The sequence below is a fragment of the Macaca mulatta genome, chromosome 3 (assembly GCF_049350105.2).
Source record: "Macaca mulatta isolate MMU2019108-1 chromosome 3, T2T-MMU8v2.0, whole genome shotgun sequence".
Taxonomy (NCBI): domain Eukaryota; kingdom Metazoa; phylum Chordata; class Mammalia; order Primates; family Cercopithecidae; genus Macaca; species Macaca mulatta.
Window position 1 is genome coordinate 1,722,808 of NC_133408.1, and position 24,646 is coordinate 1,747,453.

The following is a 24,646-nucleotide window of genomic DNA, read 5'->3' on the forward strand; positions in this document are numbered from 1 at the left end:
CCCGCCAGCACTGGGCTTCAACAGAACTGCCTCTTGCCTTCAACACAGCAGTCAGCACCTCTTCAGCATTCGAGTACAAGGCATGGTGTGAGTGTGGAGACGGAGTGCCAGCAAGCGCTCCCCTGGTGCTCTTCCCCCCAGCACCCCAAATGAGATGACTCAACCCAAAGGCAGGCTTCTACTTCACAAGTGAGACGTCTACATGAAATGTTTTGATAAAATTGCACGCACTTAGTGTATCTGCTTATATCTACACTGATTTTAAAACAATATTTATTAAATTATACATTAATTTAAATACATGGCTGGTTTTCTAATTTCACTGATAGTGAACAAATTCCATCTAATTTCTTCAATTTCAGCATGGTCTTAGAGGAGAGACTTGGGAAAAAAAGGCACATTTGAGGTTGGATGTGGTGGCTCATGCCTGTAATCCCAGCACTTTGGGAAGCCAAGACGGGAGGATCACTTAAGGTCAGGAGTTTGAGGCCAGCCTGGGCAACATGGTGAAACCCCCGTCTCTACCAAAATACAAGAAATGAGCCAGGCGTGGTGGCGGCGCCTGTAATCCCAGCTACTCCGGAGGCTGAGGCAGGAGACTTGCTTGAACCCGGGAGGCGGAGGTTGCAGCGAGTTGAGACGGCGCCGCTGCACTGCAGCCTGGGTGTGACAGAGCGAGACTCCGTCTAAAAAAAAGCACATTTGGAACCTTGGGAGAAAAAGGGAAGGAGGGATGGAAAAGGTAGAAATTCAGTTTCCTACAGAAATAAAAGCATAGCAAGGCATAAGAAGACACAGATTTAATCCATCTCCAAATGAACCATTCAGTTTTTTTCTTAAAAAAAACCTACGTTTCTGCTGACCAACAAAAAAGGATGCTATTGGACAAACAAACCTAGTAAAGCACCTGTGTCCCTCAGCACGTCCGTTCCCGGCTAGAAACATCTGTTACTGCTAGTGCAGGAAAATCCAAGTGCTTTTAAAATAAATAGAAAAAAGGCATGCAAAATCCTTTTGGGTAAACGATGTTCTCCAGTCGCAGACACTCCTGAAGGCCATCGTGGCTCTGGGAGAGGAAACCAGGGTGTAGGCACTGAAACTCCTTCAGCTAATGGAACTGAGAACTCCCGCCCAGCACCGCAGTCCAAAGTCAAATGGGGAAAAGCTGTGCAGATGTAAGAAACACCAGAAACAAAACACTAAAAATACCAAGAATACAAACGCACAGTTAAAATAAGAAACTGCGAAATGAGAATTAATTTAACCTAAGAAAGAAATTAAAGAGAATGACACAATTAGCCTAGAAATGAGACTAAGTTACAAGGTACCAAAAGAGAGAGATTCAGTTGAGTGTGAGGCAGGGAACAGGAGGAGGCAGGGAACAGAAAGCCGATCCATCCAGGCTGACTTCCTAGAACTAAATCAAATGAAAGCTCCTCAGCAATGACAGGGATGTGAACGGCTTTGCAACTGCACTCCATCCTCTCAGTTCACAGCATTTACCCTTTGTAACTTCACATGCAGCCTCTCCATTTACACAGACCACACACGCCAAGTAACATCCTCTCCATTTACATAGGGTGCGTTCTGAGTAAATGACTCTGACTTCAATTCATTCTCTTCATTTTCATAGAATGTTCGCCAAGTAACCAGTGGGAAACCTCTAGAGTATTGAAACCCCAGAAAATTCTGTAAGCTCCTGAGCCCCAATGGTTAGGCTGCTCCCACACCATAGCATGTACTTTCGTTCTCAATAAAACCCTGCTTTTGCTTTCTTGCTTTGTTTGTGCGTTTTGTCCAATGCTTTGTTCGAGATGCCACCTGGACACCCTCTACCGGTAACGACTGCATAAGGAACACTGCAGGAGGACAGAGAACATGAAAGAGAACATGAGGCCGACCAAGAGGTGAGAGACGTGCAGAGAAGCTGCCAGACACGGAGCCCAGGCCAACAAACACCCGAGAAACACAGACTGGAGTTCCCAAAAAAGAAAAGCAAAACTACGAAACAGACCTAATACTTACATTCCTAGAAATGTTCTTAGGAAAAAAATAATCGACAAGTTGAAAGGCTCATCATGTCCCTGAACAAACTGACCCAGAACGGTGGCCCTGAAGGCACTGCCCAGTAACGATTACAACTGAAAGAAAAAATTCTTTGGGACTCTAGGCAAAAAGACCAGCTCATTCACAAAGGAAAGAAAATCAGACAGGGATCGGACTTCCTGACTGCAATGTACAAGGTAAGTGAACAGTGGAGCAATTATTTTCATAAACTCAAGTAAAAATAAAGTGTGACCAAAGGATTTTATGTCAGCCAAGCTGTCCTTCAAAATTAAAGCTCTAGAGAAATAGTTTTAAATAGCTAAGAACTCAATGAACAGTGTGTTTCCAGGCCCTTCATGAGAAACCTACTACAAAAGAATCTCCCTCAAGCCAAGAGACTGCTGGGAAATTTGACATAAACAAAAATAACAAATCTGTTGAGCACAGACTAAAACAGAAAGTGAGGACAAGGATGGAGGTGGGGTACGAAACAGTTTCTTATCGGGGAGCATGCTGTTCTGCAAAAGTAAAAATACAGCAAATAAATCAGAGGCAGATGAATCAGAAAAAAAGGAATGTAGAATAAGCTCATAGACTGAAGCATTAAAAATAGGTGGGAGAAAAGAATCCCACCAGACAAGCCAAAATAAAGAGGTCAGAGGAAGAAAGAGAGGGACCAAGGTGCGATAAGAGGTGTTGTTATAACAGTAGCCAACAGGACAAACATAGACTTTCCTAAATGCCAAAAACAATAGAAAAAAAAAGGCAAAGACACAAACTACATTAAAAAATAAAAAGACGCACAATAAATAAAACACAACACACACATTAAATACGGGAACAAGTTATGCGGCAGTTGGGACAGGACATACCGGTCCTAGCAACACGTGAGTAAACACGTGCAACACGTGGCCCTATGAAAAGTCTCCACTTGGCTCACAAAAGCCAGCTCTGCTTTACACAAGAGGCACGACCATTGCCGGGTGATTTGAAAAGGCTAAATGTCAAGGAATGAGCAGAAGCACGTGAGGTCAATGCACCAGGCTGAAGAGCAGGGATTGCAATCTGCCTGTCAGATAAGGTCCAGCCTCCCCTCAAAGCAGGAAGCAAGACCAAGAAGGGCACTTCCTGATGCCGGAGGACCCAGTGCACAGTCAAGCCATATGAGTTAAGAATCTACTAGAACCGGCCGGGCGCGGTGGCTCAAGCCTGTAATCTCAGCACTTTGGGAGGCCGAGACGGGCAGATGACAAGGTCAGGAGATCGAGACCATCCTGGCTAACATGGTGAAGCCCTGTCTCTACCAAAAAATACAAAAAACTAGCCGGACAAGGTGGTGGGCGCCTGTAGTCCCAGCTACTCAGGAGGCGGAGGCAGGAGAATGGCATAAACCCGGGAGGCGGAGTTTGCAGTGAGCTGAGATCCGGCCACTGCACTCCAGCCTGGGCGACAGAGCGAGACTCTGTCTCAAAAAAAAAAAAAAAAAAAAAAAGAATCTACTAGAACCCCTCAAACACAGAAGGTGGAGGACCCAGCACACAGTGAGGCCATATGAGTTAAGAATCTACTAGAAACCCCAAACACAGAAGCTGGAGGACCCAGCACACAGTGAGGCCATGAGTTAAGAATCTACTAGAATCCCCAAACACAGAAGCTGGCTTTATAATGCAGAAACTATAGGTGTTGGGGAAAGAAACAGAAACATAAGTATAGCAATCATTAACACATGACTGTCAACCATGGCAAGGTAAGGGGTCAAAAATAATTAAACTGAAAGAGAGCTAATAACAGGAGGTAGTTCTTGGGGACATTACATCAAACTTTGTACCCCAATAATAGAGATTATACTTTCTTCTTAAACATACTTGAAACATTCATTAAAAAAAAAAAAAAAAACTAGCTTGTATTAGGGCACAAAGAAAACCTCAGTAAGTTACATGAAATAGAAATGGCACAGACAGCAGGCAGCAGACAGCAGTCTATGCTAACAATGCAAGACCAGAAAACAGTGAACTTTAACCAAAGGATATTTCCTTGGTAATTTACATCATTTTAGAAACACCTAAGGGGAACTGGTTCATGACGTGTATCTATCAATACAGTTATAGCTATCTCCCTAATAAGTCCCTAAATTGGTAAGGAATACCATGAGACCAGACATTGAGAGAGTGACGACACAGACCAACACATTCTTGCAGTGACCCGCCTCTTCCAACCTCATGCACACGCCCGGGGGAGCCTGAGAGCAGCTCCCTGATGGAGCTGGACACGAATGAGATGGAATCTCCATGCGGAAATGTTCTGCAGCTCCCTTTTCAGTGGAAAACAGAGCTGTTTAGGAAGGCAAGGAGACGGGGGAGATGAAGGAGGCGTGGGATCCCCTTCCTCACCTCTGGCCTGCTCTGGCTGTGAGACCCTGGGAGTAAAGCAGAGCAATGGCTTTAACATCTTGCTGAACATGCTGAATTGGCTGCCACAACAGATCAGCTTCAAAGGCAAGGACCCCAAGGGTGTCGCATTCCCTCCTGGGCACAGTCCAGACAAAAGCAGTGCACTCAGCTGCAAACTACACACATGCATACACATGGCAAACGCACACACACATGTGTGCACACAGGTGCTAAAGCAGCTCACACACATGCATACACACGGCAAAGGCACACATACATGTGTGCACATGGGTGCTTAAGCAGCTCACACACATGCATACACACAGCAAAGGCACACACTCACATGTGTGCACATGGGTGCTTAAGCAGCTCACACACGGCAAAGACACACACTTACACACATGTGCACACAGGTGCTTAAGCAGCTCACAGCATTATCCAGGCTTTTAAGAAGTGGCTTCAGCTTCACCAGAAGGTTTCAAACCTCAGACAATCACCAGGCAGCATGCTGTCCCTCTGTAACATTCTCCTTGTGACTCTCAGTGTCAGGGCAGCCGCTTCATACAGGAAACCATGACTTGGTAAGAGATCATCTGGTGGCAGGTGCCCCTTGCTAACCAAGTCTGGTTAAGATTAACAAAAGGCATAAGAGAGCAGAACTGTCAGTGATCCCTCCGTAGGTGGACTCCTTGGGAATCCAGGCATGGTCCTTTCAGGGAGAAGAGTTTAGAAGATATTCAAGTTGATACCTTAAATTTCTGGGGTACCCAGTAAAAAAGTCTAAGAATTCATAAAAGGAAGCTTCTGATGAACGTAAAATTTTTTTCAACCTTAAATAAAGCATACATATATAAACTTTATATATATAAAGTTTAAAAAGTAATAAAGATGCAGAATATATTAACAGCACAAACAACATGATAGTACGTATGTGTGTCTCTGTGTGTATAAAACCCTGTACCTGACAAGTAGGGGTAACACATTCTCCTATATGTTTATATATAAACTTATATAAAGTTTATATATGTTTATAGTTTATATATAAAGCTTATATATATGTTTATATATAAAAACTTTTATTTATTTATTTATTTATTTATTTATTTTTGAGACGGAGTCTCGCTCTGTCGCCCAGGCTGGAGTGCAGTGGCCTGATCTCAGCTCACTGCAAGCTCCGCCTCCCGGGTTCACGCCATTCTCCTGCCTCAGCCTCCCGAGTAGCTGGGACCACAGGCGCCCGCCAGCTCGCCCGGCTAGTTTTTTGTATTTTTTTAGTAGAGACGGGGTTTCACTGTGTTAGCCAGGATGGTCTCGATCTCCTGACCTTGTGATCCACCCGTCTTGGCCTCCCAAAGTGCTGGGATTACAGGCTTGAGCCACCGCGCCCGGCCCAAAAACTTTTATTTATATATAAAATATAAATATATATAATTAAAATAAAATATAAAAATATATTTTTATAAATATAAAAAACTTTATACACACATATATAAAAGGTTTATACATATAAACTTTATATATATAAACATATGTATATAAAGCTGATATATATATATAAACTAAGACCCAGTCTTCTTCTTATGAATCTGCCTGGAGAGGAAGAAAGAGGAACCATGGTCTCATACGTACCAGAGTTTGGACCCTAACGTTGCCACTTTTGTGGGCTAACACCCAGAACTACCTCCGTTGTGTCACATCTAAGATGAGGAAGCCACACTGCCCTTGTGGTGCACGTGGAGCCATGCTGCAGGGAGCACCATCGGCAGGGAGCACCAACACACAGTACTCACAGAGGAGCTGGGAGCCCAGCCTGCCTACCATCTCCATTACTTCTGCCGCACAAAATCCTCTAGCCATGCTGAATTCTACCCTTGCAGGTGTCCTGCAGCTACGACAATGCTGGAGGGAGGGTGGAGAATGTGACCCCAGAGCTCCCTCACCTGGAGCTGGGTGGCATCTGGACCATGTGAAGGGCTCTGGAGGGCAGGGCACCACCACACATCCCTGTCACCCAATCATAAGAGTCCTTAGGTGCTGGGGCACCTTCCACCCAGTGTGTCTGTGCTCCATGCAGCAGTGCGCAAGCAAGACCTCCTTAAAGTGGGGCTCGCACCAAGATGGCAAAGCATTTCCTAATGCAGTGGGTCAATCATCCAGCTCAAAGGGCAGCCTTGGAGTTGGAGAGACCAGCCCAACAAAAAATAAGCATGGTCTTGTCCGCAACCAGACTGCTGGAGCTGGGGCCTGCAATTTTGGATAGAAACACTGAGAAGAAACACTGAAAGAAGGTCAAGGAGAGAGATGAGCATTAATGGGGGAAGAATGCTACAAGAAGGAGCAGCGAGGTCAGAGGTCACAGGCCCCAAACCACCTATCTGGTAGGAGATGCCAACATACCTCTCTCCTTTACAGTTCCCACAAGTATATCCCACAAAAGTAATAAAGATGTAGAATATATTAACAGCACAAACAACACGATAGTACGTATGTGTGTCTGTGTGTGTATAAAACCCTGTACCTGACAAGTAGAGGTAACACATTCTCCTAAGGCTGTCAGAGAACAAAATAAAAATTGTTAACATTTTAGTTCACAATGCAGGTTTCAGCAAATGTTGAAAACATGGAATCCACAGAATGTACCTCCTACTCAGTAGGCAATTAAATATCATCAGCAAAAGATAACTTTACAATTCCCTTGGACATAACACTTTTTAAACATTTCTAGATAAGAAATGGATGAAATCAGAAAACAGACCTCAACAATAATAAAATCATTACATGCCAAAATTTGTAGCAAACAGCTGCAGCAGGACTCACAGTAAAGTTTACAACTTTTAAAAGGAGTAGTAAAGAAACACAAAATTAGTGAGTCACACAAATCCCATTTAAGAAGTTAGAAAAAGAACAGAAAGTATCCAAGTATCCACAGAAAGTAGAAAGAAGGTAATAACAAAGAAAAGTTGAGAAGTTAAGCAAAGAAACAAAGGTAACTGAGAAGATCAGTAAATATAAAATTTGGTTCTTAAAGTCTAAATAATATACAACCCTCTGACAAGATTAATCAAGAAAAACAACGGCGAAGGTACAGGGGATGTAGTAATGTGAAGGAAGCCATGCCTTCTGGTTCTGGACAGGATGGAATAGACACCTCTCTCCCTATTCCTCCTGCTGAGCACAGCCAACGACTCTGGACATTGCATGTGGAACAAACAGAAGCGAACCCTGAAAGCTGGATGGAAGAAGGGAGACTGGCTGGGGCCCTTGGGATTTGAAGAATGACATAGCAGTGAGTTCACTATTTTTTGGATTTCTTATTTGTTTGTTCATTTTGTTTGTGTTTCCTCCTGTATATTTCAGACAGGTCACTGGAAAAGCTTGCAATTTAAAAATGCCACAGGATACACACCAAAAAAAAAAAAAAAAAAAAAAAGTCTGAAGAAAACTCTCTCTAGGGAAAGGAATGGGTAAAGGGGAACCTATTAAGTCAGAAAGCATTTGACAATACCTGCCTTACTCCATACAGAGAGGACAGCACACACACAGCACCCTGCCCTGTCAGAGGGGCTGAGCTGGGAGCCTTGGCTTCCACTCCCACCCAGCAGTACCAAGCACCCTTCTCCCCACCAGTGGTGTCCCCAGGATCCAGGGAGGAACCTGGATCTCCACCCTAGCTTGCTGTTAACCAGACACCCCTTCCCCATGGTGTCAACAGAGGCCAAAACAGAAGACTGATGTAAGATTCAGACTCTCATAATGTAATAACCTATACTTCCAGGATACAAACAAAAATTATTTGTCATGCCAAACATTAGGCATACCTCAACATGAAAGAGAAAAGAAAATCAACAGAAGCCAATACTGAGATCAGAGAGATGCTAGAATTCCTTTACCAGGATTTTAAAGCAGCTTCACTGAGCCTTTTACAGACAGGCTTAAGCCAAGTTTCTAAAAAAGCCTCAGCAAATAAGTAGGCATATGGAGAATGAAAAACAAACAAACAAAATAAACCCAATAAAAAGTGAAACAGACAATCTCAATATCCCTTCAGCAATTAAAGAAATTGAATTTAGGATTTATCATACCAAGTGCGAATCTATTTGAATAGCCTGAGAGCAAATGGAGAAACTCCAACTCATACTGGTAGACTCCAAGTTCCGGGAAAGTAACAAGAAAATACAACACAACGCAACAAAAAAAAGAACTATTAAGGAGTTCACTGGAAATTTAAGCCATGCTGAAGGGCCTAAGTCCTCAAGGATCTCAGAAATATACAACGAAGATTCACTTCTGCACAGAGAATTGCCTGAAAGAAAACTGCCCAAAGCAAAACACAAATTCAGCTAGCCTGGAACACGAGGCATTTTTGTATTGAAAGTGCTAGAGAAAGAGAGATCCAGAGGAGGTGAGCCCCAGAACATACTGGTGACAAAGCGCAGTGATTGAAGGCAACAGCTCAGCATGGAGAGTGAGAGGCTGTGCGTCTCCAGACAAGAGTCAGGGAAGGGAGCCCTCCTGAGTGGGAGGTGATGTCCAGAGACAGACGTGTCCATGCACAGAAGCCTCAAACATATTTCACCGTAACAACAGAGAGACCTCCTGGTTGTTGAGGCTAGGAATGCTACTTTGGCTCATTCTCAACTCCTCTACAGAAAACTTTCTCCTAATAGTCCAGAAAGACCCTTATTTAAAAATCGGAGGCCGGGCGCGGTGGCTCAAGCCTGTAATCCCAGCACTTTGGGAGGCCAAGACGGGCGGATCACGAGGTCAGGAGATCGAGACCATCCTGGCTAACACGGTGAAACCCCGTCTCTACTAAGAAATACAAAAAATAGCCGGGCGAGGTGGCAGCGCCTGTAGTCCCAGCTACTCGGGAGGCTGAGGCCGGAGAATGGCGTGAACCCGGGAGGCGGAGCTTGCAGTGAGCTGAGATCCGGCCACTGCACTCCAGCCTGGGCTACAGAGCGAGACTCCGTCTCAAAAAAAAAATAAAAATAAAAATAAAAATAAAAATAAAAAAATAAAAAAATAAAAATCGGAGACAAAAAGTTATGTTCAAATCCTGCATGCGAATATTACCAAAAAGAAGTAAAAGTATGATAAATAACATAGTAGCCAATAATGAAAATATACCAAAAAACTGTGGACACAAAGAAAGTGAAACTCATAGCGTAATATGTGAAACTGAACTAAAAATCCAGAAAATAACCAACATTTTAGAAGAACATAATTTAAAATAGTATTAGAACATCTCAGAAGTGGAATGGCAAGAAAACAGGAAGATATTTTATTATTGACAGAACTCAAGAACAAACTAGAATTTTTTTTTTTCAGAAATGAAAAGTAGAAGAAATGTAAGAGTAAGGAGAAATCACAGAAGGCACAGGAAGAAAACAGAAAGAAGAGAATGAAAATAATTAAACAGAAAGAGAGGTAAAAAAGGTTCAGGAGAACATGATAGACACAAAAGACAGGCAAAAGAGATCCAACATACACACAACTGCGATTCCTGTTGCATCTTCCAGGAGCGTGGGGAGACACAGTCCTGCGTTAATGACAAGGATATGTCCTGAGGAATGCACTGTTAGGTGATTTCATCACTGTGCAAACATCATAGAATATACTTACCCAAACCTAGGTGAGAGAGCCTACACACCTAGGCTAGATGGTGTAGCCTATTGCTCCTAAGCCACAAAGCGGTACACAACACATTACTGTACCGAAGGCAACTGTAGGCAACTGTGACACAATTGTAAGGATTTGTGTTTCTAAACATATCTAAACAACATAGACTATGTTCCGTGAAATATGGTATAAGAGATTTTAAAAGGCTGGGTGCAGTGGCTCATATCTGTAATCCCAGCACTTTGGAAGGCTGAGGCAGGAGGATCACCTGAGCCCAGGAGTTGGAGACCAGCCTAGGGAATACAGAGAGACCTCGGCTCTACAAAAAATGTTAAAATTCTCCTGGCATGGTGGCACATGCCAGCTATTCAGGAAGCTGAGGCGGGAAGATCACTTGAGCTCAGGAGGTCAAGGTTGCAGTGAGCCGATAATAAAATGGTCCATCTATCTAGGGCACTTGCTGTGAATGGAGCTCACAGCACTGGAAGTTGCTCTGGGTGAGTCCGTGAGTGAGTGGTGAGTCAATATGAAGGCCTGGGACAGGATGACTACTGTAGACTTTAGAGATACTGTACACTTAGGCTATACTAAATTTATGAAAATATTTTTCTTTCTTCAATAAATTAAATTAGTTTACTATAACATTTTTACTCTATAAGCTTTTAAATTTTTATAGCTCTTAGCTTAAAACACACACACACGCAAATTGTACAGCTCCACAAAATATTTTCTTTATCTCTTTATTCTATAAGCTTCTTTCTAATCTTAAAATTTTTATATTTTTACTTTTAAACTTTTGGTTAAAAACTAAGACATAAAGCTGGGCGCTATGGCTCATGCCTGAAATCCCAGCACTTTGGGTGGCCAAGGTGGGTGAATCACCTGAGGTCGGGAGTTTAAGACCAGCCTGGACAACATGGTGAAACCCTGTCTCTACTAAAAGTAAAAAATATTAGCTGGGTGTGGTGGCGGGCGCCTGTAATTCCAGCTACTCAGGAGGCTGAGGCAGGAGAATTGCTGGAACCCGGGAGATGGAGGTTGCAGTGAGCCGAGATCGTGCGATTGCACTCCAAACTGGGCTACAGAATGGGACTCCGTCTCAAAATAAATAAATAAAATTTTAAAAATAAAAAACCAAACAACCTATTTTGCTGGGGGTCCTTTGCCACGCTCTCTGAGGAGCATCCCCGACCCCAGGCCCATAGACCCCGAACTGCCACGGCTGCCCTGCAGGCACCTATTGGTCACCCCTTTGGGAGAGTCAGTGAATCACAGAGCCAAAGACCGCAGCCCCTGCCAAGCCCACGCACTGTGTGAGGACCAGGAAAAACTCTCGAAAGAACGGACACGCATGGTTCCGCAGGATGTGAAAGGGAATCTGCACAGCGTAAAGTACACGCCTGGGCTTGGGGCTCATGGGGGTTAAGCGGCTGCACTTGCCACTCATGAAGAGACCAGACGCCACCTCAGCCGAATCCCCAGCGGGACGAATCCCCAGTGGGACGAATCCCCAGAGGGACGCCTCAACCAGCTCTCCTGGAGCTGCAGTGTGTGGAAGGTCCTCTGAAGGAATCAAGGCCGACGTTTTCCGAAACTCTGAAACTCTGTGTTCCTGGCACAGCAGAGCAGCCACACCAGCGGGCGCCGGGGAGGACGACATGCAGGGAATAGAGATGACTGACCTGAGGGGTCATAGGGACTGGAGAGGTGATTTTGCAAAAGGTGCCGGTACAATCAGTTTTAGACCAGAAAGTAAAAAAGTCACAGTCAAATTCTAATTTCACCCACTACATCAGTGTAACTCCTTGTAAAATTTTAAAAGTAAGAGTTGAATACAACTACAATCTTATCTTACCCCTTAGGCTGCACAGACCGACGTCCTATAAGAGGACAGCATGGAGGGGGAAGACCTTACCCCCAGCTAGGGCCCAGTTCAGCCTCATGTGTGAGTCACAGGGACAGAGTGTGCCTGATACCATGGGGTGACAGTGGTACTTCACCTCTGGGGGCTTCCTCCCCAAACTCATAGCCCCTTCCTGTACCCACGAGAAAAGCATCAGACAGATCCCAGCTGAAGGATACCCTGAAAAATGCTGATTAGTCCTGCCTAGGACAGTCAAGGTCACCAAAACCAAGAAGAGCCAGAAACTCACAGCCAAGATGGGTGTGTCCCGTGCCAGGTCTGCCCCTCACGCTCCTAACCCTGTCCCCTGCTGGGTCTGCCCCTCACTCTCCTAACTCTGTCCCATGCCATGTCCACCCCTCACTCTCCTGGCTGTGTCTTGGGTGTGTTATCTGCTTAACTGACTACAATTTTTAAAGAACTGTTTTTTAAAAATCATTTTTATAGTCACCTGGCAAGAGAGCAGTTCTTGCTATGGTTGATTTATAGCTTCTTGGGGGATGTGTCCAGTTTTAACCATGAAACATTTAAAAGAACACAAAACACTGGAGAAGGCCCCAGAAAAGGCAAAAGAAATGGACAGTGCGGCCAGAAGAAAGGCTCAGGCTGCAGTGGGGACTGAGGACCCCGATGGCTTTCAGGATGACGGTGCCTGTGCCTGCGGGAGTCCTGCCAGCTTCTCCTGACCTTCAAAAAGGTCAAACGAGCAAATGGCCTCACACTGAAAAAGGAGAGATGCCGGAGGCTATGGGTGACAGTCGTACGTTCAGGGACATCATGAAACCACTTCCCAGGGCAAGCAGGGAACAAGCTCAGTTCCAGGCGTCCCCCAGAGGATCAGCATGTGGAATACCATTTCTCAAGGCTCATGATTTTGGGGTTTGATAAATATCTACGTTGTCAGGAAAGATAAGGTAGGAAAATGATGAGAGCAGGTCTCGGAAACGCCGAGTGACAATACACCCTGAGGAGGAGCCCCCCGGGCGGTGCCTCCCAACACTGCCAGCGCTCGCAGGATGGAGGCTTGAAGGGGCAGGGCTGGGCTCTGCTGCCTCCCATGACCTGGAGCTCCAGTACAGTAGAGGGAACAGAACCCCAAACCCAGCCTGCGTGACAGCCCCAGAGCACCAGGCAGAAGTGACAAGAGCAGGGAAGGGAACAGAGATAGGCTGCAACATGTCACGAGCAGTCAGCATCACACAGGAGGACAGGAGGTTCCCGTGGAGAAGCCAGAGCAAGAACTAGGGAGACAGGTGAGGAAGAGTGTTCTAGAAATGAGTTGGGGAGGGGGCGGGGCCCACAGCAGGGTGCCAGGGGGAAGACTATTCTAGAAATGAGTTAGGGGAAGGCACAGGGCCCACAGCATGGTGCAGGGGGAAGTGTTCTAGAAATGAGTTGGGGGAGGGTGTGGGGCCCACAGTGTGGTGCAGCGGGGTACTGGACCTCAGCTGAGGACCTGCTGGGCTGGACATCAGGCTGGAGCTCAGTGTGTGCTGGGCCACAGTGCGACCCAGGAGTCACTGGTGGTCCTGAGGGTCTTGGAGCCCCTGCAGAGTCCAGGATTCGGGAGAGGCTGCACAGGAGAGAGGGTGCCACCCAGCCTGCCAGGTGAAGAGGGGGAACCAGGAAGGGGGAGCAGGTCAGGAGTAGAAAGATGCTGTTCTCAAGAAAGGATTCTGCCTCTAAAAAGAGAAAAGTTGCCAAGTTGGCCCAGGTCACAACGCCAGGCTCGCTGGCTCTGCAAGACGAGGGTGCTTTGCAGGAGCCACATGGATGGACAAGGACGACGGGCCGGGTCTCCTCTCAGAACGCACTCCTCAGGCACAGGTGTGCTATCACTCTTGTGGCCTTCAGAGTCCGAGGCCCTGTCCTCTCGAGGCTGCATCCCACAGGGTCCTAAGGGCCTCTGCCAAAGGCGGGGCACGCAGTCCAGATTGCGGGGCCAACAGAGCTGCCTGTCCGCTGCAAGGATGAAAAAGCTCCTCCCACCGGGACATTTCTAAACCAGGAGAAAAGGACGCGGGTCAGATACGTCAGCTCTGCCACAAGGTGGCAGCAGAGGTCCACGGTCATCCTCCAGCTCCCAGGAAATCCTTCCCCTGGCTTCTCCCAGACCAAGGTGCCTCTGGGGCTTGGCTCTAACCCAGGGGTCTGCAGGCCCCGCTGGCTGCCCATTTCCGCAATCCACATTTCCCCGGAGCACGGTCTCACCCTTGCCTTGACTCGTGGTCTGCAGTTGCCTTCCAGCACCAGGGCAAGGCCACACACACTGCAGACTGCGTGGCCCGCAGAACCCAAGCCACCTGTCCCATCCTGACCTGGGTCATCACAGGCCCTCACAGGGATTGCCAGCAGCCCAGCCAAAGTGCCAACACTGCATGACATCTTCTTGGGCCTGGCACTCCTATCCGTGGGTGACAGAGTTCCCAGACAGCAAAGCGACGAGGTAAAATGGAGCCCATGGGGCCGGGTAGGTGTGACGACCTCACAGGCAGCAAAGGTGCGCTGGCCCGTGGTACCCACTGCCGTGGCAGCCAGACTGGGTGCCCCTAGGACGGATACACTTGACATGGACACACCAAAAACTCCCGAGAGCCGGGAGAAGGCCAACGCCACTCCCTTCAGAGAAGAAGACGAGGTCTGAGTTGGTCCATGGGTCAGAGCCGGTGGCTGAAAGGGAGGCCCAGTCTCCAGGGAAGACCCACAACAGTCCTGCGGAGTACAGCAAACATTCACCCCCCCGCCCTTCTCCAGCGGGCCTGACTGCGTGATGGGCAGAGTGAGTGGCCAGGCCCCGGGCCTTCAGACAATGGCTGGGTAGTGGCCAGGCTCCGGGTCTTCGGACAATGGCTGGGTCTAGGGCCTGAGCTCCTGCCCACTCCAGGGGACTCAGACACCATCATGGACCCACAATTAAAATGACAGACGGAGCCTGGCCCGAGTCCATCTGGCAGAGGCCCTGTGCCCCACACCCATCTGCTGGACGTTCTGGCACAGCACTGGACAGAGGCGCCCAGCAGCTGCCAAACAAGCCCTCTGGCCCCAGCCGTGAGCAGGAGATTAAGGCAGAAAAGGCCAAGTACAGTCCCTGGGAGTCTTCCCCACCTCAGCCAAGATAGCATCTGGGGAAGACTGTAGAATCTGGGCTACCACCAAGGACTTCAGGGCTGTACGGGCGATCTGACCCCTTTCCGTTTTCCACTCTAGAAACCAGATGGACTCTGGGGACAACAGTGGTTGTCGGCTCAGCCTCAGGGTGCCCAATGGCAGTGTCCTGCCAGGTGTTGTCTCCGCACCTGCATCAGCTCACCTGACGAACACGCTCTTCCTCCCGTCTGTAAAGAGGATCAAAATTAGACTGCGTGTTCTTGGGAGAAGAGCAAATACATAACCAGCACTTTCCCTCTGAGCGAAGGGAGTCCTTCCTGCTTGGTCACAGGACAGTCTTCAGAACTCTGACTGCTTTGTTTAGGCTTTATTTTTTAGAGCAGCAAACAGCACAAAGCACAGAGATTTCCTATAAACCCTCATCCCCCCACGGCCCCCCACCAGAGCAGTGAATTAGTCACAACCGAACCCACATGGGCACATCACCACCCCCCAGGTCCGGAGTTCACAGCAGGGCTCACGCTCGGTGCCGTACTCTGTGGTTTGGGCGAATGTGTAGTGACACGTTGACACATATCCACCACGACAGCATCACCCGGAGTATTTTCCCTGTCGTAAAAGTCCTCTGTGATCCACCTACACATCCATCTCTCCGCCCAACTCTTGGCAACCACTGATCTTTATACTATTTTTATAGTTTCGTCTTTTCCAGAATGTCATATAGTTGGAATCATACAGCTTTCACTAAGTAACACGCATTCGACGTTCCTCCGTGTCTTTTCATGGCTTGACAGCTCATTTCTTTGTAGTGCTGAACCATATTCCACTGTCTGGATGCACCACTGGTTTATGTATTCATTTGCCTACTAAAGGATGTCTTGGTTGCTTCCAAGTGTTGGCAATGATAAACAAAGCTGCTATAAACATCTGTGTGCAGGTTGTTGTGTAGGCTGAAGTTTTCAAATCCTTTGAGTAGATACCAAGGAGCATGACTAATAGATCTTATGGTTAAGAGTTTTTAGTTTGCAAAATGATGCAACCACTTGGGAAGACAGTTTGGCAGTTTCTTATAAAACATTCTGCAAATGGCAAAACTATAGCGACAATAAAAACATTAGTGGTTGCCAGGGGCTTCAGCGGAGGGAGGAGTGAGTACGTGAAGCTCACGGGGACAGTGGAGCTCTTCTGTATGACACAGTAATGACAGGGACACATGTCACTGGACACTTGTCAAAACCTGTGTTCAACACAGTGAACCCCAATGCAAGCTATGAACATCCATTAATAATAATGAACCAGGCTGGGAGCGGTGGCTTATACCGGTTATCCTAGCACTTTGGGAGACCCAGGCAGGCAGATCATGAGATCAGGAGATCAAGACCATCCTGGCTAACAAGGTGAAACCCCGTCTCTATTAAAATACAAAAAATTAGCCAGGCGTGGTGGCACGCACCTGCAGTCCCAGCTACTCAGGAGGCTGAGGCAGGAGAATTGCTTGAACCCAGGAGGCAGAGGTTGCAGTGAGCCGAGATCGCGCCCTGCACTCCAGCCTGGGCGACAGTGCAAGACTCCATCTCAAAAAATAATAATAATGTACCAATATTGGTTCATTGTACCACACTTGAGGCAAGATGTATGTAACAGGAGAAGCTCTGTATGAGGGGAGAAGCTGGCACACTCTTTACTTTCCAACAATTTTTCTGTATTGTAGAGTAAAACTGCCCTAAAACATAGACTATTAACTTTTCAAAAGTGAAATAAATCCTGAGTTCATAAGGATATCATCAACTGAAAATGGAAATGACAAGGTTTTAGATTTTGATTCCAACCATGAAGGAGTAAGGACCTACGATCCCACAATAAAAACCTTAAGAATTGGACAGAAATAAGAAGCAAATGTGTCAGGCATTGCACAGGAGGGTGCAGGACTGTGATCTTTCACCCGGCGGAGACGCACGCTGAGCTCCTCATCGGCTGCTTTCTAGCTGTGTCCACTGTCAAGTTGCTGCCCATGGCAGTGCAGCACACACAGAAGCTGCTGCCTCGCTGAGGGGCTGAGGACAAAAGGCAAGCATGGGGGCTGTGGCAGTGGCTGGAATATGGGAGATGGGGATAGCAAAGGCAAGAGCTAAGAGGAGACAGGGCCCCCAAACTGCAGGAAGATGTCAGCCAAATACTATGCTGTGCATGCAAGGACTCCATTAGAACGGCCGAGAGAGAGAGAACTACTGGGGTGTATGAGATGAACAGACACGCTGAATGTCAGGTGGTACCATGAGGCGGGGACTGCTCACAGGCCACAGTGGAGGCCCCTCACTCAGCACCCAGGGTGTTCACTTGAGACCCACGAACAGCTACACCTGAGGAGGACAACATTAAGTTCTAGAGGAAGGGATAGTGAAGACTTTCCTTGACAAAGTTCGACCGAGCCATGACATGAAGTTTCAGCAAATCAGATGCCTGCAGAAATAAAAACCAAAAACAACAAACACAACACCCCAAATTCTTAACAGCATAGCATATATAGTCACGTGCCACACAACGACATTTCAGGCAAAACAGACGTGCCATATACTACAGCCATCCCTTAAAATTAGAATGGAGCTGAAAAGTGCCATCGCCCCACGACGCTGTGGCCTCATTAGGCAGGAGTGCAGTTGGTTCCTCCCACACTTGAGGTGAAACTGGTGTAAACTCACCTGCTGCACTGCCAGTCACATCAGAGCGTAACTCGTATAATTATTTATAATAGTAATACCTGAAGATAATAAACGATGGTGTTACTGGTTTGTGTATTTACTATACTATTTTTTACTATTATCCTAGTGTACTCCTACTTATTAAAAAAAAAAAAATTAATGTAGAACAGCCTCAGGCAGGTCCCTCAGGAGGTGTCAAGAAGCAGGCATTGTGATCACAGCAGAGGACAGCTCCACGCCTGTTACTGCCCCTCAAGACCTTCCAGTGGGACAAGTCGTGGAGGTGGAAGACAGTGGCATGCACGATTCTGACCCTGTGCAGGCCTAGGCTAAACGTGTGTGTGTGTGTCTCAGTTTTTAACAAAAATGTTTAAAAACAAAAAGAAAAAAGAAAGGAAAAGAAATCTTAAAAATGAAAAATTCTTATAATAACATAAAGAAAATATTTTGGTTTAGCTGTATCCAATGTGTTTGTGTTTTAAGCTAAGGTTATTACAAAAGAGTCAAAAAGTTAAAAAATAAATCTAAAGGTTTATAAAGCAAAAAAGTTACAGTAACCTAAGATTAATTTATTATTGAAGAAATAAATTTTGTTATATCATAAATTTAGCACATCCCAAGTGTACAGTACTTACGAAGTCTACAGCAGTGCACAGTAACATCGTGGCCTTCAGATTCACCCACCACTCACTCACTCACCACTCACTCACCACTCAACACTCACCACTCACCCACCACTCTCCACTCACACCACTCACTCACCGCTCACTCACCCACCACTCACCACTCACCACTCACCCACCACTCACCACTCACCACTCACTCACCACTCACTCACTACTCACTCACTCACCACTCACCACTCACTCACCACTCACTCACTCACCCAGAGCAACCTCCAGTCCTGTCAGCTCCGTTCATAAGTGCCCTACCCAGGTGTGCCATTCTTTATGCTTTATACTGTATTTTTACTGCACCTCTTCTATGTTTCGATGTGTTTAGACACACAATTGCCATTGTGTCACAACTGCGTAAGTATTCAGCACAGTCATGCACTACACAGCTTTGTAGCCTGGGACCAATAGGCTGTACCATACAGACTAGGTGTGTAGTGGGCTGCACCAGCTATGTTTGTGTAAGTACACACCATGATGTCCATACAGGGAGGAAACTGCCTAGCAACACATTTCTCAGCATGTGTCCCTGTCATTAAGTGCTGCACGACTATCCAATGAACATCATACAAACAAAAAAATACTGCACATACGTAGACGCAGAAAAACATGCTCCGGTATCAGAAAACAAACTTAGTCCATAAAAATAAAGAGATGGCAGACATACTGGGGTTATTGGGCAGGGACTTTTAAAGGAGATATTATAAATTTGTTAGAAAATGAAAGGAAGGCTGGGCGCGGTAGCTCACGCCCTGGGAGGCCAAGGCAGGTGGATCACTTGAGGCCAGGAGTTCAAGACCAGCCTGGCCAACACAGTGAAACCCCATCTCTACTACAAAAAATACAAAAAGTAGCTGGGCGTGGTGGTGGGTGCCTGTAATCCCAGCTACTTGGGAGGCTGAGGCAGGAGAATCGCTTGAACCCGGGAGGCAGAGGTTGCAGTAAGCTGAGATCGCGCCACTGCACTCCAGCCTGGTGACAGGGCGAGACTCTATCTCCAAAAAAGAAAATGAAAGGAAAACTGAACAAACTGAACATAATGAGTGAACTCATCAGAGGATCTAAATAAGAAAATGGAAACTATAAAAATGAGCCAACTAGAAATCAAGAAATGAAAAATAAAAATTTCTGAAAAGACAATTCACTGGATGGGCTTAGCAGCAGAACACACACTACAGACAAAGCAACCAGTGAACTAGAATGTAGATCAACAGAAGCTATTCAAACTATGCACAGATAGAAAAAAAAAAAGCTTAAAAATAAAACCACAGAACCGGAAAGACCTGTGTGACAATCGTGAGTGGTCTAAAATATGTTTAAGTGGAGTCCCAGAAGAGAAGAAAGACTCAAATGGGAAAAAGTTAAATATGATGGCTAACCATTTTCTAAGTTTGATGGCTAGTGTCAATCACACATATAAAGATGCTCAACAAACTCCCATAAAAAAACAGAAGAGAAGAAAACCATACACATACACATCCTAGGCAAACTGCTGAAAATCAGAGACAGAGAAAACTTTCAAAGCAGTAGGAAAAAAATACATCGCACAAAGAGAATGAACACAGTAAGGAATGACCTCTCATCAAAAACAGTGGAAGCCAGAGGCAAAGGAATGATATATAACATGTGGGCAAAAAATCCCAAAACCTCTAACCTAAAATTTGAGAGAGAATTTCAAAATGGAGGCAAAATAAAGACATCATCAAAATTATCTATCAATAAAAATGGAGAGAATTCATACCTAGCAGAACTGCACTACAAAAAATGTTAACAGCTGGGCACAGTGGCTCACGCCTATAATCCCAGCACTTTGGGAGGCCGAGGCAGGTGGATCACCAGAGGTCAGCAGTTTGAGACCACCGTGGCCAACACGGTGAAACCCAGTTTCTACTAAAAATACAAAAATTAGCCAGGTGTGGTGGTGGGCATCACCCCAGCTACTCAGGAGGCTGAGGCAGGAGAATCACTTGAACTTGGGAAGCAGAGATTGCAGGGAGCCAAGATTGTGCCATTGTACTTCAGCCTGCAGGACAGAGCAAGACTCCATCTCAAAAACAACAACAACAAAATGTTAACGGCAAATCTTCAGACTGAAGAAAATGATGCCAGATGGAAACTCAGATCCATGAGAAAGAATACAGAGTGCCAAAAAGAGAAAACAGTAAAGAATATTTCCTTATTCTCAATATTTTAAAAAGAAATCTGACTAAAGCAAATTATAACAATATGCTTTATTATATTATATATTTTAAAATTATATGATTTATAGTGTAAACCAAAAATAAACTTCTAAGCACCCTGAATGACTGAATGGACTCCCCTTTTGGCCAAGGGGATCCCAAAGAAATGGGAGAAATGAGTTCAGGCCATGACAGGAAGGGGAGGGGTTGTACATGACCCCCTCATTATAACTATAATGCTTCATTATACCTCCTCCCTTTGGAGTTTACACACAACTGACCAACTTTCACACTAGAACAGAGATGGTAGGACTGACAAAACGGACTCTTGGTAGCAACAAGATTCCAAATTCCAACCTGACTCTGGTATGGCATCACATGACGGAGAGCAGGCCCTGAAGGAAATCAAAGTATTTTATCCCAAAATTGATATATTCTGAAATGCCCTTGCAAAGCTGTCTCTTTTCAGAGAAATTCGCATTCTGTAGAGAATTTCCTTCCCTTACTAGGTCTTTTCCGGAAAGTCTGACCCTTATTACACCTATTCTCTATGAGGCCCTCTACCTGGAGGCTTCATATACATGACAAGAACCTTGGTTTCCACAACCCCCTTATCTAAACTCAAGCATTTCTTTATGCTGAACTCAACTCCTCAGGCAGAGCTTAACCAATTGCCAGTCAGAAAATCTTTAATTCACTTATGACCTGGAAGCCCTTGCTTTGAGATGTCCCACCTTTCTAGGCCAAACCAATATATACCTTACAGGTATTGATTTATGTTTTTGCCTCTAACTTCTGTCTCCCTAAAATGTATAAAACCCACACTTTGGGTACATGTTCTCAGGACCTCTCGAGGCTGTGTCATGGCCCATGGTCTTTAACCCTAGCAAAATAAACCTCTAAATTGACTGAGACGTGTATCAGATACTTTCTGGCTTAGGAGAGCATGTGCAGAAGTTAATTATATGGCAACACAACCTCCCCCAAAAGGGAGCAGTTAAATGGAAGTATATTGTTGTAAAGATCCTCACAGTAAACGTGAAAAGGTGTAATATAAATCCGAGTGAACGACGGCAAGGTTGTATACTGCAATTTTTAAAACAACAATACAAAGCACGGCTAAAAGATAAACAGGAAATGAAATTCTAAGGAATAACTGATCCATATTAAGGCAGGAAAAGGAAAAGATATAAAAGAAGAGAGGGACAATTTAAAAAACATATAATAAGAAGAAAGAATAAACTCAACCAAATCAGGCATTACAACAGGTGTAAACAGATTTAACACTCCAGTTAAAAATGTACTGCTAGACTAGATAACCAAAGCATGACTCAAGGCACATGCTACTTTTAGAGAATCACTTCAGATACAAAGGCACAGACAGTTAAAACAATGAGAAAAAATATGGCATGCAAATACTGATCCTAGCAAGCCAACCTGGCTCATCAATACCAGACAAACCTGGTGTAAGGACAATGGGTATCAGCAGGTAGAAAGGGAAATGGTTCACAATAAAAAAGGGTCAGTTTGTCAGGAAGATGTAACAGTCCTAAATGTGTTTGCTGTTTCTGTGCAAAGGGACTGTGCAGAGGTGATGAAGGTCACAGACCTTGCAATGGCGAGATTATCCTGGATTATCCAGGTAGGGCCAACTCTAATCACTTGAGTTCTTAAAAGTGGAGAATCTTTCCAAAGTGGGTCCTGTGGCTGACACAGGAGGTGGAGGAGGACTCAGGAGCAAAGGAACAGGAGCACTTTTAGAATCTGAAAAAGACAATGAGGGGAGTCCTCCCCGTGAGCCTCCAGAAGGGATGCAGCGCTGCTGTGGAGAGCCCAGTGGGCCTCCTGCTGTCGGGGTTCTCATCAGCAGAACTGAAAGGTGATGAGCTTGTGCTGTAAGCCACGGAGTCTGTGGTGATATTTGGAAGTGGCCATATGTAGCAAATGCAGCAGGAAATAACAAATAGAAATGGAGACTGATGAAAGCACAGTGAACAAATAGTAAACAAAATAAAGAAAAGAAGGTTAATATAAAAATACGAAAAAATGGAAAAACCCCTAGACCAAGAGAAAAAGAAAACAAAATCACAAAATGAAAGACAAGTTGTCAGTACTGATCTGGTAGATATTAAAATGATAATGTGAGATTACTATGATGACCAACTTCACGCCAACATATGCATCAGTTTAGATGAAGTAGGGCCATTTTAAAACTACAACTTCCAAAATTTATACAAACTATAAAAGGAAATTTGAATATCTCTATATAAACCAAAAAATGAAATTTGTTGTCAAATACCTTCCCAACAAGAAGACTCAAGGCACCGGCAACTTCTGTCAAACACATAGAGATGTAACAACACCAATCTTACACAAGCCCTTTCAGAAAACAGGGAAGAGGGAATAATTCCAAAGTCATTGCATAAACCAACCATAGCTCTGAATTTAAAATCTGACACAGAGATGAGAAAAATGAAAATGTGTCCCATGGCCATAGCTATAAAAAAATCACTACCAAAATATTAGCGAAAAAAATGCAAGAATTGGCTGGGCACAGAGGGCTCACGCCTACAACCCCAGCACTTTGGGAGACCGAGGTGGGAGGATCGCTTGAGCCCAGGAGTTTGAGACCAGCCTGACAAACATGGCAAAACCTCATCTCTATTTAAAAAAAAAAAAAAAAATTAGCCAGGCGTGATGGTGCACACCTGTAGTCCCAGCTACTCAGGAGGCTGGGGTGTGAAGACTGCTTGAGCACAGGAGGCTGAGACTGCCGTGAGCTGAGATTGTGCCACTCCACTCCAGCCTGGGCCACAGAGCGAGACTCTGTCACTCACACACACACACACACACACATACACACACACACACAACCAAGTAGGGTTTACACCAGGAATGCAAAATTGGTTATATATTGTAAAATCTGGCAATATGTAATTTGCCATACTAATATAAGGCAGTAAATTATTATTTCAATAGATGCAGAAAAATGCATTTAACAAAATTCAGTAAAGTGCATAAAACTTCACAATAAATCTTTTTTCTATTAGGCTAAAACTTGCTTTCCAGTGGCATCACCCTGATTACTGATGTGCTTGATCCTTCAGAGTTAACTGGTTAGAAACCCTGATATCATCTGCAAAACCCCTTGGCCAAGTAACATGGCAAAATCACAGGGGTGATGTCCCACCTTATCAGCGATCCCACCCACTCTCAAGAGGATGCGTGTATGCAAGGCTTGTACACCCGTGAGCAGAAGCCTTAGGAACCCCTAGAATTCTGCCCCCTCAAACCTCATCAGCTGGCTTCCTGTGGGAGATGCTGCAAGGAGGAGGCAGCAGGACAGAGGGCCCTCCCCCGACCCGGATCGCAGCATAGCAGCTGCTGGCATCTGCTGCGCTTAGCAGCTGCTGTAGTGGCAGTGGCAGGAGGGGAGCAGAGGCAGCTCCTTTTAGGAGAGTCAAGCCCTGCACAAATCAGATCCTTCACGTGGATCCAGAGCCAAGCACAATAGTGCTTCCAGCGCAGCAGCTGGCCCAGGCTGACAGGCCCAGCCCAGAACCACCAGCAACTCCAGCCCGAGTGAGCCCCTTCCTCCTCTTGCTCGCACACCCCCTCTTTATCTCCCATACTCCTCAGCCCTGCATCACCTTTCTAATCAACTCCTGGTACTCAACATGCTCTCTTTAAATGCTTGGGGTGGAAATGGTTTTCCTAAGTGAACCCTGATGTATAGAGTCATCGAAATAAATTCTAGATAGATTAGAGATGGAAATGCAGAGAGATAATTACTACGATAAGTCATCTAATATTTATATAATTGTAAAATGATAAAGGCAGAAAATCACAAATGATAAGTGCTCTTAGAAATCGTTTTTTTTTTTTTTTTTTAATACTTTAAGTCCTGGGATACATGCGCAGAACAGGCAGGTTTGTTACACAGGTATACACATGCCATGGTGGTTTGCTGCACCCATCCACCTGTCATCTACATTAGGTATTTCTCCTAATGCTATTCCTTGCC

At 45.4% G+C, this 24,646-nt stretch overlaps 1 protein-coding gene across 14 annotated transcripts in view; it reads right to left on the minus strand.

The window, feature by feature from the left end:
* PCBP3 (poly(rC) binding protein 3) overlaps positions 1–24,646 on the minus strand; it is a 286,185-nt gene that overhangs the window by 93,479 nt on the left and 168,060 nt on the right. The gene's annotated exons all lie outside the window — the stretch shown is intronic.